This window comes from Bubalus bubalis, chromosome 19 (assembly GCF_019923935.1).
Source record: "Bubalus bubalis isolate 160015118507 breed Murrah chromosome 19, NDDB_SH_1, whole genome shotgun sequence".
NCBI lineage: Eukaryota > Metazoa > Chordata > Mammalia > Artiodactyla > Bovidae > Bubalus > Bubalus bubalis.
The window spans coordinates 42,586,638-42,605,143 of NC_059175.1; the positions used below are offsets into that span (position 1 = coordinate 42,586,638).

The following is an 18,506-nucleotide window of genomic DNA, read 5'->3' on the forward strand; positions in this document are numbered from 1 at the left end:
CTTCTTTCTGGTTTCGCTTTGCCTCATTTATGCCATAGAAGGATACTTCTAAGACACAAAGCTGACCATAGTGCTCTTACAATTAGAATGGTATTCTTTCACCTATTAAATTGATACCAAGAACTATATTATGGAACCATAATATGGTTCTCAAAAGCCTGCCTTTGTTCTCTTATTAGATTGCAGTTTTCCTCCTCCAAACTGACCCTTCCTTCTAGCCATTAGTAACTCACTCAACTTTCAAGACTAAGTTCAAGCATAAACTTCACTAGAGATCTTCCTTTTCCTATATAGGGTGAGCTAAGTGCCTCTCCTCTTACTTCCATAGCAACAAATTCACAACCTTCTTACAGGAGAACTGTGTTCATTCTAAGAGGTCCTCCGTAGCACTATTGCTGCCATCCTTCTACTCCTAGAACTCAGTGCAGTGCTTAGATCACACTTGGTGCTCAATGAATTTGAACTGAGCCAGAATATTCCAGGTGCTTATTTCACAGACAAACGCTGCAGTAGCCTCACAACTGATCTCTCTGCCTCCAACGCACACTCACTACAGTCTGTCTTGTACACAGCTAATGCATGCATGCTAAGTCACTTCAGTTGTGCCCAGCTGTTGGTGACCCTATGGACTGTAGCCTGCCAGGCTCCTCTGTTCATAGGATTCTCCAGGCAAGAACACTGGAGTGGGTTGCCATGCACTCCTCAGGGAATCTTCCCAACCCAGGAATTGAACCCACGTCTCCTGAGGCTCCTGCATTGCAGGTGGATTCTTTACCCTTGAGCCACGGGGGAAGCCTACACAGCTGATAGGTGACTATAACTGAAGCTTTGTTCTTATGATTTTTCTTCCTGCTTAGACTCTACAAACATTTCCTAATGCTCTGTGACGATTTATAATCATATGTATCTGTCTTTCCTTGTGTGTTTGGTCCTACCTTACCTATTCAGATGCTCCTCAACTCAGTTCTTCTCAATTCACACTGCTCTTCTTTGCCATCATCACTTGTAGGTTCAATAATCATGGACTTTCAACTTTACATAAACCTTTTTAGCATTCACAAAAAACTTTCACAATGAATGCTTATTCCCTCATCTAATAATTTTTGCTCTCCTTCCTGCCTGCTTTGCCTTCTTCGTGTCCTAATTTATATTCCTATTTTCTTGAAGGCTCATCGCTTCTATGATATCCACTATAAGAAAAGACAGCAGTCTTTTACTTCATCTATATTTCTCTAAAAAAGACACATAATATTGCCTTTTACCATACTATTTCTCCCATTCTAAATACCTCCCCAAGTTTTCTTAACTTTTAGTGTTGCATATTTTATCTTTTCAAGTTTCTTCAGAGTTTATCAAAGGTAAAGCCAGGACTTCTCTCTGTGTGTATATATATTGTCATCCATGATCCTTGGAACAGAAGAGATTCTCTTTGTGGGTGGCATCTACTAAGATTTTCTTCTTTTGTGAAATAAATTTATTTTTTCCTCATATTCAACTTCATCCCTGGAAGATAGTTGATGCATCTTTAAGTTTCTTTTCTTTCTGTATTATTGTAGTATTTTTAGAAAGTCCTTCAAATATTTAGAAAAATTATTTTTTCTGCGTCATGTCATTGATCTTGACCTTGTCCACAGAAATGAGATATTGCTTTACAACTAGTAAGACTGCTGTTCCATGTGCAAACAATAATATGTAATATAATACATTGTATTGCTATAGCAATGGTGTAATAAACTAGACCTGAAATATAGGATAGGTTGAACTGTTTTTGTTTTTTGATCCAATTCAGTAAGGTGATAGAAACATCTTGTTTGAGGAGAAAAAAAAAAGATGTTTGTTTACAGGTTTACTTTCCTCTGATTGCTTCTATGAATTTTTGTTTTCATACTTATTAGCAGTGTAATGTAGAATTAATAGTGCCTATATCATGGAGGGGGTCTGCCCTGGTGGCTCAGAGGTTAAAGCGTCCGCCTGCAATGAGGGAGACGTGGGTTCAATCCCTGGGTCTGGAAGATCCCCTGGAGAATGAAATGGCAACCCACTCCAGTATTCTTGCCTGGATATCATGGAGAGGAGGTCTTCACTTCCCTTCCAAAAAATAAAACAATTTTTAAATTTAACAAAGTTGAGAAAACATTGATAGTAATACAAAGATATAGTACCATGTTCTGAGTAACAAGATCTACTGTTTAGCTAACAGCCAATTTTTTAAAATGTTATAATTGGGGAGGATTTATGATTCAGGTTAAAGCTTCAGGGGCAAGCAAATTCTAGAGATTTTTAAAATGTAAATCAACAGTAACAAGAAATCCCCCCCTAGGGAGTCCAGCATTATTTACAAAGTCAATTGGGCTATGACAGTGATCCTTCTTTTTATCTCTTATAGAGCTCAAACTTCATTTTTCAGCTTTCTCTCAGAGCTCTGCAACCTATAACTTAAGCAGCATATATCAGGCATGCTAAAGTCTGCTCTTCCCATCAGGGAACTTGTGCAATTGACTTGCTGTCCTGGTGAGCAGGTGAGCAAATTGGTATGGGACAAAAGGTCAATCTGTATTCATGGTGTGCTAATGCCTTTGCAGATGAAAAAAATTATAATAACCCTCCTGGACATACCACACCGTATGCATAATTTGAAAAAAAGAAACACATGTGTAAACTCCTTGATCATACTTGAAGTGAATGGTACTACTTACTGACGGCCTTCTGCTTCCAATTTGAGAGCTACTTTCATGGGAAAGAATGTTGTCCTGTAACTCTCCATTCAGACAGGACATCTGACAGTGGCATCCAGCTTCCTTCATGTCTTTCATGTATTAAGCCCATATCTAATATGTGATGATTTAACAAGAGCTGAAGACAATGGCACCCCACTCCAGCACTCTTGCCTAGGAAATCCCATGGATGGAGAAACCTGGTAGGCTGCAGTCCATGGGGTCACTAAGAGTCGGACACGATTGAGCGACTTCACTTTCACTTTTCACTTTCATGCATTGGAGAAGGCAATGGCACCCCACTCCAGTATTCTTGCCTGGAGAATCCCAGGGATGGGGGAGCCTGGTGGGCTGGCGTCTATGGGGTTGCAGAGTTGGACATGACTGAAGTGACTTAGCAGCAACTATGATTTAATTGTCGTGAGCACAGCACATCTGCATCTCAAAACATTAAATCGTAGTGTTTATTTCAACATTCCATGTCCTGCTATATTAAGGAAATGTTTCTGGTGAAATAAATTAATTAACAGTCAGTCACGAGGGCCCTATCATTCAGAGTCTTGTGCCAACATGCACCATACAAACATGATTAATAAAAGAACACCCTGGAGTAAAAGAGGTCAATCACTGCATCATGGCATTAAAAATGAGACTATGGCATGTCAACAACTTTAATTGAGTTAAGTGTTCCATGAAAAGAATGGAAAAAGTCAAAATGAGAAACAGGGCTCGTCATTATTTCCAAAATTGTTGATGCAAGATTTTTTTCAAGTAAGGGAGTTTTGCATCCCTAAAAGAAATATCAAATTGTCAGTTGATCTCTTTGAAAAAGAATACTAAGCACTTCCATCAATAGAAAGACCAAAACTTGATGTGATATTTATTAAATCCTTAGTAAATTTTGATCTTTTCTATTTTATAAGACTAATAGTAATAAATTTAAGAAGAGAATTTTAGAAGATATAATTATGTACAGATTCTAAAGAGGAAAGTATGGGTTATTTTGCCTTTTATTAATCTAACTCAAACATTATATTTTAGATTTCTAAAAAAGTAACTTTTTATTATTTAAAACAATCTATGAGTAATTTATATCCAATAAAATGTATAGATCTTAAGTGTTCCAATTTGATGAGTTTTGACAGTTGCACACACTTGTGTAAAAGATAGTGTTTAATCACCCCAGGAAATTTCCTCACAATCTTTCTGCTGTGCCAACATGTGCAACCACTTACTTTTTTCACTGTGTTTAGTTTTAGCTGATCTAGAACTTTAAGAAATGGAAACATACAATCAACAATGTTGTTGAGATTTCATCCATGTAGCAGTAGAACTATGGTCTGTATTAATAGCCTGCTTCTTTTACTGCTAATCATTATTTTTCAGTGTGGATATGACATAATTTGTTTTTCTGTTTCTGTGTTGATGTGCATTTGTGTTGTTTTCAGCTGTCTTATTGCCCTTTCAGAAACTGCCCTCTGAAATTTGGCTTCATAGAAATGCACAAACTCTTTACTACACTGTCCTCCCACGTGGGCAGCTAACGCTGGTTTCTTCGTTTTTCTGAAGAGGATGGGTAATTTTAGATGAATGATGAAAAAATCACATTTGTAGTTGATGAAGAATTTAGCTATGGCTGCTAATGCTTTGAAACAATTGTATTTTTCTAAAAAGAAACCTAATTTATTAAAATTCTTATTTAGATCATAAATTCATGCATATATGAGAAATGGTACAGATAATGTATAAGAAATTGTAGTTTATAAAGATGATAGGTATTGGGTAATATTTTAAAAATAATCTATTCTACTTAATAGTGTTAGAATTTTTTCACTTATTGATGTGCTTTAATTTCTTTTTGTTTCAGAAGTTTTAAGTAAATCATGGTATGCAAAGATATAGATTTGTACGCATATATTTTTAGCTATCAAGAAAATGTATGTTCTAAAATGCCATAATTATGTATAGCGTAATACCTCTATCCAAAGACTACAATTATTTAGAATACAGTGGGCATACTGTTAGCATAATTTACTTCATTGTTCAAAATAGCTAGAGAAATGGTCCTACTTCAAATGATTGACAACCGCTTTGAAAATCTCAAGGGATAGGCCCAAATAGCAAATTAAAAGCATGTCATAACATATTTTTTAGCTTGTTATTTTGCTGCATTTGATTTTACATTATGATTCTGATATGAAATTAAATTTCCTGTAATGGATTTTTTTTTCTTTCCCCCCTCCAAACTGTTAGCTCCTTGTGAGGAGGGTTTATTTTTTGTTCACCTCTGTATCTTTGAATTCTAATGTCTACCCCAATGCCCAGAACACAGTAGGAAAGAAACATTGGTAGGATGATTGGATGCCTATCTACACCGTGACTAGGCTTGACTGATACGTGTCCTGTTTTTGTACTATATCAGATACCATACCAGTCAAAACAATCCAAAGAACAAATTTTTCTTGATTTTTGGTAACTTAAATAATTTTTCTAATTCAGTTATTACTGTATGGAAACCAGATTGATGTTGTTTGCAATTTGGCTGATGTTCTTCATTTTCCAATGTGAACCAACTATCTACATTTATTACTAGGAAAAATGGTTTCTAGAGCTTAGAGGCTGTAGAAAAATCTACACCAGAAACACATGATTTTTCTCAGCTGGAGGGATTGTCTATACTACACCCACTCATTCTGCAGCCCTGGAATCTGCTTCTGACCATAACACTCCACAGAATGTTGCCAAATCCAATAGACACTCATCTCTTTGCATTTCCCTCAAACTGGAATGAATAATATTGACAGCACTGTTCACTTCCTCCTTCCTTAAACATTCTTTCCTGGCACGAGCCTGGTTTTCTGCGTACCTGTAGGACATTTTCTGTCTTCTTTTGGGTCCCTTCTTCTCAGCCCACATCAGAGTCTTCCTACAACTCATCTGGACCTTTTCTTCTTCCTCTCCGCTCTTCTTAGAAGACTGCAGCAACCTCCATGGCTTTACATTCCTTACATAGACTGATGGCATCTCACTTTGCAGCTCCAGCCCAGAGCTCTCATGAGCCCTGGACTTGCATATACAATTGCCACTTGACATCTGTTTTTAAATGTCTCAAAGACGTCTCAAACTAGACAAAGGTTGAAGAAGAGAAGTCTTAATTCTTGTTAGCCAAAGAGTCCTTTACCCGTCAACTCCAATAAATGGGAAATACTCTTTTATTCCAGCTAGAGTCCTCTTGCAAGGCATTATGGACTCCTATTTCATATCATTTTCCAATTCATCAGCAAATTCTGTCAATTCTATTTTCAATATATACATTGAAATCATCTGTAGATACAATGGAATATTACTCAGCCATGAAAAAGAATCACTTACGCTCTCTGTGCCTGAATTCATTTTCTTCATCTGTATGGACAATAATGCAAGTAATAGTTTCAATGTCACAGAGTTCCTCAAAGGACTAAATATATGAGATGTTCCAAGCAGTGCACAGCAAATCCTGAGTGCTCAGTAAGAGATAGCTCTCGGTACTCCCTGTTATAGTAGCACTGCCCAGCGCTCACTTCTACCTGCTTATCCTTCAGTTCTCACTTTTAGTTTTGCTTTAAAAAGGTCTTTCTTGAATACCTTGGCTGAAACTAGCCCTCCTTGTAATTTTCTATATTTCACTTCCTAGTTCATGTCTATTATAGGAGTTAGCACAATATGTAAATATTTTATTTACTTGGTTTCCTTCTTCTCTGACTATGTGTCTCTTTCTTTCTCTCTTTTTTTTTCCTTTTGGTTGCTAGAATGCAAGCTTCTGGAAGACAAGGATCCTTCATGTGACTTAGTGCTGCACATGGTAAGTGCTTTTTATGTATTTTTTGTGAATCAGTGAGTGACATTCTAGAACCTGAGAATTCACATACACTTCCCAGACAAAATGGGAGTCACTCATATATGTTTGTGACCTTCTCTTGGTGACAGATCCAACATCAAAGAAGAGATGAGAAAAGAGAGAAATTTCTCTCAGCGTTCCAAATTGACAGAACATATGACTTAAGAACCATCTTCCTCTTTCTCTTTTTAAAGTTTTTCATTTATGAGCCACCCAATCTGATACTTTTTGTTTGTATGGCCATGCCATGCAGCCTGTGGGATCTTTGTTCCCTGACCAGGGGTTGAACCTGTGGTCTTGGCAGTGAAAGCACTGAGTCATAACCACTGGACGACCAGGGAATTCCTAATCTGTCTTGATTTCTCTCTAGAAATGGGTATACTTTAGTACCATATCAATAGACTGAAGAAGTTTACATACTTCTGTGTAAATTTATGTAACTTTCATCAATCTTTACAGTTCTTCTGTATATAAGTATATATTTGCATCATGTAATTAGCTCTTACTTTCACCAGAGATAATTATTCCCTTTTAAATTGAATAAACATAATTAAATAATATTTTAACTTTCTAACTACCCAATGAGAAAGTTGTATATGCAGCAGTTAAAATGAATCAAGTGAAGAAAGTCCATTTCTTGAAGGTTTCTCAGTTTTTTGCTGTTTGTTTGTTTTGCCTTTTTTTAAAATATAAATTTATTTATTTTAATTGGAAGTTAATTACTTTACAATATTGTATTGGTTTTGCCATACATCAACATGAATCCACCACAGGTATACATGTGTTCCCCATCCCGAACCCCCCTCCCTCCACCCACCCATACCATCCCTCTGGGTCGTCCCACTGCACCAGCCCCAAGCAACCAGTATCATGCATCAAACTAGGACTTGCCTTTAACAGATACTCTAGTTTTAGATCTAAGGGCCTAGGACAGAGAAACGGTTTTCCAGTTCAGTCACTTTTGGTAGTGGCTGATAGTTGAATTATTTTTCCTGATTTGAATAAAAAAAAAAAAAATGAGGCTTCCCTTGTGGCTCATATGGTAAAGAATCTGCCTTCAACTCAGGAGACCCAGATTCGATCCCTGGGTTGGGAAGATCCCCGGAGAAGGAAATGGCTACCCGCTCCAGTATTCTTGCCTGGAGAATCCCATGGGCAGAGAAGCCATGCAGGCTACAGTCCATTGGGTTACAGAGAGTCAGACACGACTGAGGAACTAACACAAATAAAAAATGGTAACCAACCCCATGTAAGACCATACTATATTCTATTAATACAGATATTTTCACTGTGTTAAATATGCTCCTTAAAAAAAAAAAACAAAAACTTATGTATGTAAGTAAAACATGTACAGAGTAAAGTTTACAAGTATTATATGTGCCTCTTAGTAAAGTTTCACAAAGTGAATATATCCATGAAATGATCATCCAGATTAATAAATAGACTATCACAGTCATTGCAATTTTGTCCATTCAAGTAGGAGTATATTGAAATCTTACTGGGATTTTAATGAATATTTGCCTAAAAAATAATAAGATTGTGTATTTTTCATATATTCATTGACCATTTGGATATCCTCTCTGTGAAGTGCTTCCTCAGGTCTTTTGTTCATTTTTCCAATGGGATTTCTGTCTTTTTTGCTGATGTTTTAGAAATTATATATTCTGCATAAAAATCCTTTTTGAGCTGTCACACTTGTTACTCTGTTTTTTGACTCTTAAAATTCTTTTTATGAAAAGAAGTTCTTACTCTCAATGCAATCTTTCCATCTTTGTTTAATACTTTATATATATATATAATTTTTTAAAAATTTAAAGTAACTATTTCAAAGTTTTGAAGATATTCTTTCATGTCATCACATAGAATTTTGTGATATTTTAGACTTAGACATATAATTCATATGGGATTAATTTTTGGATGTGATATAAGATTTACTTTTCATGGTATGTTTCTATCTTATTTATTGACATCATTTATTAAAAAGACATCCTTATTGCACTGAACTATGATGTCTCTTTTCAGCAAACCAAGTATTTTTTATAGTTCGAATAACGTCAGAAATGTATTTAAAGGAGACAGTATCTATCATTAACATTGTCAGCCACATTTGGTATGCAGTAACAGTGATATTTTAGCAGTAAATGTTAAAATGTTAAACCCTAATAACATGTTCTTTTTAACCTTTCTTGTATCAAAGTGACAATCTGATGAAAGCTTTCAACATTATTCACAGGAAAATGCACATTACACAAGAAGTTTTGAGTACAATTTTAAAGTTGTTTGTGAACATCTTGTAGCCTATGTGTTCTGATTTATGAACCCCTGAGCTATAATATTCCATGAATAAATGATGCTATTTGACTGTATAACATGAGAATTAAAATGTAATCTTTAGAGAGAGAAGAATGGAGGCAGTGAGTAATTTTTGAGCTTGTAGGCTTTTCACAAAACATTTAACTTTGTGGTGTAAGTGTCTCATACCTAAATTACATACATTCATTTTTGTCCAGCAAGTTGATATTTACTATATACTATAAACCTGAAACAAAAGAAAGAATGCTGAGTTTGGTGTTTAGCATGAGAAACCAATCAAACAGTAACTTACCTTTTGCAATAAAATGATATGAAAAAGTCGGAAGTTGTTCTAAAAAGCATTCATTGAGTAACCTAAGCTAAGCTGTGGATATTAGGAGTGGTGGTGGTGGTGGTGGTGGTGGTGGGCAAGAGTTAGGGAAGTCTTGCTTAAGAAAGGAATATTTTACTTGGAATCTGAGTCATGAATATTAAATTACCACAGAGGGTAGGTGGGTTCAGAACATTTCAGAAAGAAGCAGCATCAGGTAAAATGTCCATAAAGTAGGCAAAATCACGGTCAGTTTGAGAAGAAAATAGCTGGTCTGAGCTGTTGATGTATGTAAAACAAGAAAGGTGCAATGCCCAGCAAGTTCAAGTTTAGAGAGGCAGACAGAATTGAGGTATTTCTTTTTTTTTTTTTTTTTGCAAATTCAATAAAGAGTTTATTTATTATTTTATTATTATTATTATTATTTTTTTTTTACTTTACAATATTGTATTGGTTTTACCATACATCAACATGCATACACCATGGGTGTGCACATGTTCCCCATCCTGAGCACTCTTCCCACATCCCTCCCCATACCATCCCTCTGGGTCATCCCAGGTATTTCTTGAGGAGCACTGGGAAGCCAATATAGACTGGGGAGGCCAATATGGCCAGGAGATGAAAATGTGTGGCTTTTGATCAGATCAGTCAAGACAAAGAAAAGTGATAGGATATGAAAGAAACTGGACTTCTCTGGTGGCTCTAGAGCTAAAGAACCCACCCCCTAATGCAGGAGAGGTAAGAGATGTGGTTTGATTCCTGGGTCGGGAAGATCCCCTGGAGGAAGGCATGTCAACACACTTCAAGTATTCTTACCTGGAGAATACCGTGGACAGAGGGCCCTGGTGGGCTATGGTCCATAGGGTCACAAAGAGTTGGACACGACTGAAGTGACTTAGCACACACAAGAAAGAAATTGAACTGGGGAAAACTCATAGGATTTGGTGAGATAAAGATTTGCTTTCTAGGAAACAAAGAAGGGAAGTCTCAAAAACTATTTCTCAATTTTGGGTTAAACCACTGAGATAGGAACCACTGTAAGCCATGACAAATGGATGAAATTTTTTATTTCCTTTTTAATAGACAGAGTGCAGAGATCATGCATTTAGTTTTGGATTTATTGACTTAAACTGATTGTAAGGCAGCTACACAATGAGACTGAGTTGACAATATATAGATTGTTCTGAAGACAGGGAAATAGTATGGCCAGAAGCTGTACATTTGGAAATCAGAGGAACTTTGGTGACATTTAAGGGTAAGTGTGAAAGAGACTGTCAAGAAAGGCCCTGCAAGATATGTATTAAGAGAGTGATCTTTATTTTTCCTGATTTAAATTGGCTCCGCTTAAAATCAGCTAATTAAATATACTTTCACTTGAGAGAAAATATATAATAGTTCTCTTGGTCACTGATAATTTATCAAGATAGTTTAGTAGGCTCGGAGGTCTAAGCAGAATTCATAGACTTTCCATTAAGAAGTTAAGAAATGGCAACTTCGAAAATATGTTTTATCCAAACCATCATGAAAAAGAAACATCTTCTACTTTTCTTAAAACCAGAATTTGACACCCTCCAGTGATTAAGGTAACTATGCATTATTTCTGTAGGAAGATATGTATGTGTATGTAAATTAAACTGGGTATTAAATATCTGAATGTATATCTATATTACTGTCTTTAGCTTTTATCCATCAAAATCTCATAATTTTATAAATGTTGTTTAATGCAATGATACACAAATATTTACAAGATTAGACTTTCCAGCTGTCTCCAGAACTAGGAAAATGAATCCTGAGACAATGTGCTCTGGAACAAAACACGCTATTTTAGGGGAAGCAGGTAATCAGAAGAAGAAGATCAGAACACGGATGGCTGAACATCTGTAGGTTGCAGTTTCCATAATGACCCTGTAGTTGCTAAAAAACAAACATGCTACTATCTCACAGTTTTGCCTAAGATTAATCCTGTACCATCCAGTACCTGGCACACAGTATGCTACCCATTGGGTAATTACTGCAAACTATTTTAACCTTGGTGCTATTGACATTTTTGCTGGAAAATTCTTTCTTCTGTGTTATGTCTTATGTTGTGTGCTCTCCTGCACATTTCTAACTAACATCCCACTTGAAGCCAGTGGCATCCCCACCCTAGTTATGACAACAAAAATATCTCCAGATATTGCCAAATGTCTGGGGAGTGGAGTGGTTTGAAAGGGACAGTTTTCACTTGAGAATCACTGATTTATTGAATGAGCAAACATTTCCTTTCTGATAGATATTGATTATTCTGTGTCCTTTTTGTCTTCCCCACCTATGTCAGGGAGGGTGGAAGTGTCTTAGTCTCTGGACAGTATGAGAGGGAGAGCATCTTGGTCACCCTGTGGTCAGAGGCATAGGTCAGAAGTCAAGTCAGGTGCGGATGGCACATGCAGTGAGTAGTGAGACAGGGTTCAAAGCTTTGGATTGTCTCTCAGCCAGTCAAGGTTCATCCGGGTCACACACACATGCCCATTTTATGTCTTCAAGGCTTATGAAAGAAGGTTTTCACAAGATGACAGTGGAACCCTTGTGAGATATCTTAGTAGATAGGTCAGAGATTGACTCTAGAGGTTAAAAGTTACCATTTAATTAACTCTTTTCTCTTTTAGGTCAAATTACTTACAAAGAACAGTCTGAAAAATAAGGGAGTAAAACTGCCATTTCATGAGCATGAAGTTTCCTTTGAAAACATAAAATTTAATGACCAAAAAAGAAGTACTTATGAACGTTCAGTTTGAATTTACTTATATATGTGACTAGTAATATCATCTGACATATTTCTATTCTTGCTAGTCCCATATATTGAATAGATCTGCAGATATCTGCCATACAAAACTTAGGATTATAGAGCACTCAGGTGAGGCTGCAAGTTTTCATAGAGTCTCTGCTTTACACATGCCTTCTAACTTATAAGGCTCACACTGAAGGAAACAGAGCACATGCTTATACATTAAGGGTGGTTTCTTAGAATAGCTCTGTCTGGAGGAAGAAAACAGTGTGCTCTTCACCAGGATTTCTGCTGGTGTCTTTGACCATAGCTAATTCAAATCTCTGTAAACGTCTGAAAAACAGAGCTAAGCTGGATACTGGCACAACATGCCATAGGCTAGCAGCCAAGTGGAAATGTGTATTGTTACGACAATAGAGGGATATAAAATCATGCTGCCTGCCAGCAGGAGTGGAAGCCTAGTGACCTAAATGAACTCAACCAGAAATCCATTAAATGATTTAATTTTTGGTCCATCCAGCTATTGATTATACTTATAGAGCTGGGGCAGCAGCAGTAGCAATATCAAAAGCATCAATGAAAGCCTGAGTAGAATTATTAAGAGCATATAACTATTGTATAAGGTGAGTAGATGTCTGATATGAAGGGGCTACAACAACTAGAACAATAATTTTCTGACAATGCTGATTTATTCCCTGTGCAATGGAAAAAAATAGATTTCTACAGACTGTTCATGTCAAAACATCAGAATATAGCAGGTGTCTCAACATCTGAATGCACTGTGCTGTTCAACATTTTTTCCCTTTCAAGTAAGACTAAAAACAAATGAACAATAGATTTGTGTACAGCAGGCCATGAGATCTTTCATGCTGGACAGGCTAGGTAGGGTACAAATCCTGCATGAAATGGGAGTGACAATATGTAGCTGTTGAAGGCTCACATTCACATTAAGAATATTGAATGTAGTACCTGTTCACAGATGTGAACTCAACTGTGCCGTAATATTTGTATAGTAACAGAGAAACATCTCTCTCTTTTTTTTCTGGTATTGTACTACAAGCAAGCTGGAATTCTTGCTTTAAAACACAATTCACAAGCAAACAAACAAAATATAAGCCTTCTGTCTTAGGAAATGAAAAAACAGAATTATGAAACATTTTTTACAATAATTTAAGTTACTGTGAAGGGAAGCATGGGTAGAATTTCACTAAAATCCATTTCAGTTTTATAGAAGAAGTTTTAAAATATTCATAGAGCTTATAATTTTAACTTTTCTTTTCACTAAGAATAAAACAATAGGAGAATCCAACTGTTTGGGCATTGAGGACCATATTCTCATTAGTGTTGTGCGGAAAGGAGGATAGAATCAAGGTTCATGTGATTGTGATGTTCAATTTCAGTGACTCAAGACAGAGGGAGTTTTGTCCGTGGTTTTCACTAGCTATAACTGGAACAAAAACAGAAATAAGTAACCTAAAAGCTGCTAAATTATGACAGAGTTCATTTTTTTTTGCAAGTATGAAATTTACCATACTCAATCCAAATATAGAAGAGAAGATTTTTAGAATCAACTATTTCCTATTCTTTCCATTTTCAAATGAATATTATTAGTCACCAGAAATAACGTGAAATAAGTAATTCTGAGGTTCAGCTCAAACTTCTTGGCCTCTACAACACCTACCTTGGTTCTGAAGGCAGAAATGACTCTTGTCTCTGGTGTTACATTCTGGTCCAAATCCTTCTATTGGCCTTGGTTACATTCCACTAGTACAAGTAACAGCAAGAATAATGTCAACAGTCATAGTCATAGTCGTTGAGGAGTCTTTTGCTTTGCAGAGACTACAGACTTTCACATTATTTGTTCCTCCAGAGAAAGGTCATTCATAGAAACAAGAAAATGAAATGAAATTTAGTTTCAGAACTAAGGAATGAAACTAGCTTTGTGTACTTATTCGTAATTGCAGTGATTAGGTCTGAAGAGGCAGATTTTCTGAATTCAAATAATGCCTTTGCAACTTACAAGTTCTAAGATCACGGGAAACGTATTTCTCTTTTCTGTCTCTCTATTGACCTCATCTGTAAAATGATGCTGATAATTCATTGAACTTCTAGGATTATTGTGAGAGTTAAATGCATTTTTTTTCCTGGCACATAGTAAGTGCTCAATTAGTGTCAACTATTTGTGTTTGCCATTGTTATGTCTTATGTCTTAGGGTACAGTTCAGACATTTTGAAGATGGCTAGTTTGGAAATTCTTGGGTGGAAACATAATGGAAAATTGTGATTCATTTTAACTCTTAAACCAAAATGAAAATATAAAAGAAAACTAAGATGTGTTGTTAGAACAAGATCCAGTTTCCCCCACAGTCAGTCTCTCCCATCAGGAAGTTTCTTATTCATCAGCCTCTTATCCTTTTTAATCAGATAGCAGAGAGAATGGAAACCACAATCACAGAAAACAAACCAAACTGATCACATGGACCACAGCCTTGTCTAACTCAATAAAACTATGAGTCATGTGGTGTAGGTCCATCCAAGATGGACAGGACATAATGGAGAGTTCTAACAAAACATGGTCCACTGGAGAAGAGAATGGCAAGCCACTTCAGTATTCTTGCCTTGAGAAACCCACGAACAGTGTGACAGGGCAAAAAAATATGACACTGAAAGATGAACTCCCAAGGTCTGTAGATGCCCAGTATGCTACTGGAGATGAGTGGAGAAATAACTCTGGAAAGAATGAAGAGATGGAGCCAAAGAGAAAACAAGCCCAGTTGTGAATGTGGCTGGTGATGGAAGTTAAGTCCAATGCTGTAAAGAACAATATTGCATAGGAATCTGGAATGCTAAATCCATGAATCAAGGTAAATTGGAAGTGGTCAAACAGGAGATGGAAAGAGTGAATATCAACATTTTAGGTGTCAATGATCTAAAATGGACTGGAATGGGTTAATTTAATTCAGATGACCATTGTATCTACTACTGTGAGCAAGAATCCCTTGGAAGAAATGGAGTAGACCTAATAGTCAACAAAACAGTCCAAAATGTAGTACTTGGGTGCAGTCTCAAAAATGACAGAATGATCACTGTTCATTTCCAAGGCAAACCATTCAATATCATAGTAATCCAAGTCTATGCCCAGACCAGTAATGACAAAGAAGATCAAGTTGAACATTTCTATGATGACCTACAAGAACTTCTAGAACTAACACCAAAAAAAGATGTCACTTTCATCATAGGGGACTGGAATGCAAAAGTAGGAAGTCAGGAGATACCTGGAGTAACAGGCAAGTTTGGCCTTGGAGTACAAAATGAAGCAGTGCAAAGGCTAACAGAGTTTTGCCAAGGAAACACACTGGTCATGGCAAACACGCTCTTCCAACACAAGAGACAACTCTACACATGAACATCACCAGATAGTCAATACCGAAATCAGATTGATTATGTTCTTTGCAGCCAAAGATGGAGAAATTCTATACAGTCTGTGAAAATATAGATAAAGACCATCCCCCCCCCCCAAAAAAAAAATGAAAAAAGGCAAAATGTTTGTCTGAGGAGGCCTTACAAACAGCTGAGAAAATAAGAGAATTGAAAGGCAAAGGAGATAAAGAAACATATACCCATCTGAATGCAGAGTTCCAAAGAATAGCAAGGGGAGATAAGAAAGCCTTCTTCAGTGATCAATGCAAAGAAATAGAGGAAAACAATAGAATGGGAAAGACTAGAGATCTCTTCAAGAAAATTAGAGATACCAAGGGAATATTTCATGAAAAGATGGGCACAATAAAGGAAAGAAACGATATGGACGTAACAGAGGCAAAATATATTAAGAAAAGGTGACAAGAATACACAGAAGAACTATACAAAAAAGTTCTCCGTGACCCAGATAACCATGATACTGTGATCACTCACCTAGAGCCAGACATCCTGGAGTCTGAAGTCAAGTAGGCCTCAGGAAACGTCACTTTGAACAATGATAATGGAGGTGATGGGATTCCAGTTGAGCTATTTCAAATCCTAAAAGATGATGCTGTTAAAATGCTGCACTCACTATGCCAGCTAATTTGGAAAACTCAGTGGTTGCCATAGGACTGGAAAAGGTCAGTCTTTATTCCAGTCCCAAAGAAAGGCAATCCCAAAGAATGTTCAAACTACCACACAATTGCACTCATCTCACATGCTAGCAAAGTAATGCTCAGAATTCTCTAAGCAAAGTTCAACAGTGTGTGAACTGAGAACTTCTTGATGTTCAAGCTGGATTTAGAAAAGATTGAGAAACCAGAGATCAAATTGCCAACATCATTTGGATCATAGAAAAATCAAGAGGGTTCCAGAAAAAAATACCTACTTCTGCTTTATTGACTATGCCAAAGTCTTTGACTGTGTGGATCACAACAAACTGTGGAAAATTCCTCAAGAGATATGAATACTAGACCACTTTTCCTGCCTCCTGAGATATCTGTATGCAGGTAAGAAGCAACAGTTAGAACAGGACATGGAACAATGTACTGGTTCCAAATTGGGAAAGGAGTACATTAAGGCTGTATATTGTCACCCTGCTTATTTAATTTATATGCAGAGTACATCATGTGGTATGCTGGGCTTGATTAATCACAAGCTGGAATCAAGGTTGCAGGCAGAAATATAAATAAACAGTGACTAGTTCTTTTCTTGGGTTCCAAAAGCATTGCAGATGGTGACTACAGCCATGAAATTAAAAGACGCTTGGTCCTTGGAAGAAAACCTATGACCAACCTAGGCAGCATATTAAAAAGCAGAGACATTACATTGTCGACAAATGTCCTTCTAGTCAATGCTACGGTTTTTCCAGTGGTCATGTATCGATGTGAGAGTTGGACCATAAAGACAATCAAGTGCTGAAGAATTGATGCTTTTGAACTGTGGTGTTGGAGAAGACTCTTGAGAGTCCCTTGGAGTGCAAGGAGATCAAACAAGTCAATCCTAAAGGAAATAAGTCCTGAATATTCAGTGGAAGGACTGATGCTGAAGCTGAAACTCCAATATTTTTGCCACCTGATGCCAAGAACAGACTCATTGGAAAAGACCCTTTTGCTGGGAAAGATTGAAAGCAGGAGGAGGAAGGTACGATAGAGGATGAGATGGTTGGATGGCATCACCGACTCCATGGGTATGAACTTGAGCAAGGTCCAGGAGTTAGTGATGGACAGGGAAGCCTTGCATGCTGCTGTCCACGGGGTCGCAAAGACTCAGACATCACCGAGTGACTGAACTGAACTGAAGATGTGTTGAGGGCTTGCTATTCACAGATATTTTGACATGTATTATTTCAGTTAATACTCATATTAAGGCTGCAAGGAAGATTTTGTTACTCATTTAGAACTGAGGAGACCTAAAGTGAGAAGAATTTAGTTATTAAAATTAACGCATAGTAGCATTAGAGTTTGTACCCAAACATGCTGAGCAAGGTTCTTTCCACTTCCTAACACAGGGTTCTTCCATTTCATGCTTTCCACTGTTTCTGGCTTTACAATACACTTAAGTCTTGGAATGTCCAGTCTCTGCTGGTCACAGAGCTATTCCAACAGGATAGCCCCAGGCTGTGATTATCCAAAGACAACAATTTGAGGGATGTAATTGATAGATGTGATTTAAATGGAGGTACTTCCATTTATACCTACTCCTTTTTAAGGTCCCAGACCCTATGTAAACTCTTGGCAAAACTCTAAGCAGCAGTGACCGACTGTCTGTCTTGTACCTGACAGTGGTTTGATAGCCTGAAATCAGCTCAGACTTTAGAGATGATGGACTAGTGTATCCAAAGGCTCATTATCCATTTTAGAGCTCTTGGACCTAAATAAGTCTTATGCAGCTCTAAAGTACGTCTCACAGAAAATAGCAGTGTGTAATTAGGTTAGTTTAAGAAAACTGTGGCTAGTGCTGCATCAGATGGGATTGGGGAATAGGTTCCAAGTGAGGTCGTCTAATTGCTGGGGGTGGTTACTTGTAAAACCATGTGGTGGCCATGTTGATAAAGATGCTGAGGCTGCATTCAAAGACACAGGGACTGCTGTCATCAATTAATAATGTCTGTCAGAGCTTCGGAATGTGGAATCGTTATCATGCAAACCACCTCTTTGTCACTTCTGAGCTAGAAGCAGTGACAGGATCTGCAGTCAGTCTGGATGTGACTTTTATCATCTGTGAATTATTTTTACAAAGTCTCCTTGCTGCTCAGGTGGGCCCCCTTTCCTCACTAATCTTTATGTACTCCTCCTGAAGTTGTATGCTGTCTTGAAATAATTCTTCTTTGGCCAAGTAGCTACACTTTTCTGCCAAAAGCAACAAAAATTAGTTTCTGAGAAGAAATGCCCCCACACGAGTATATTTAATTTGTTTTCAAGAGTGCTGGAAATTTCTCTTAGAATCTACACTGTATTACCAATATAAATAGCACATATTTAAGTAATGGCAGTAAATTATGAAAACAACAACAAGGAACATTTTAATAGCTTAAACTGTTGATTTGAAGAATGAGCCAATATTTCT

General features: G+C 37.0%; 1 long non-coding RNA gene across 1 annotated transcript in view; it reads left to right on the top strand.

Moving 5' to 3' along the window:
• The window catches only part of LOC112580643, a 256,262-nt gene that overhangs the window by 118,121 nt on the left and 119,635 nt on the right, over positions 1-18,506 (top strand). The window contains exon 2 of the long non-coding RNA XR_003104976.3: positions 6,503-6,555. This is a non-coding gene — a long non-coding RNA (uncharacterized LOC112580643). The remainder of the gene's footprint in view (positions 1-6,502; positions 6,556-18,506) is intronic.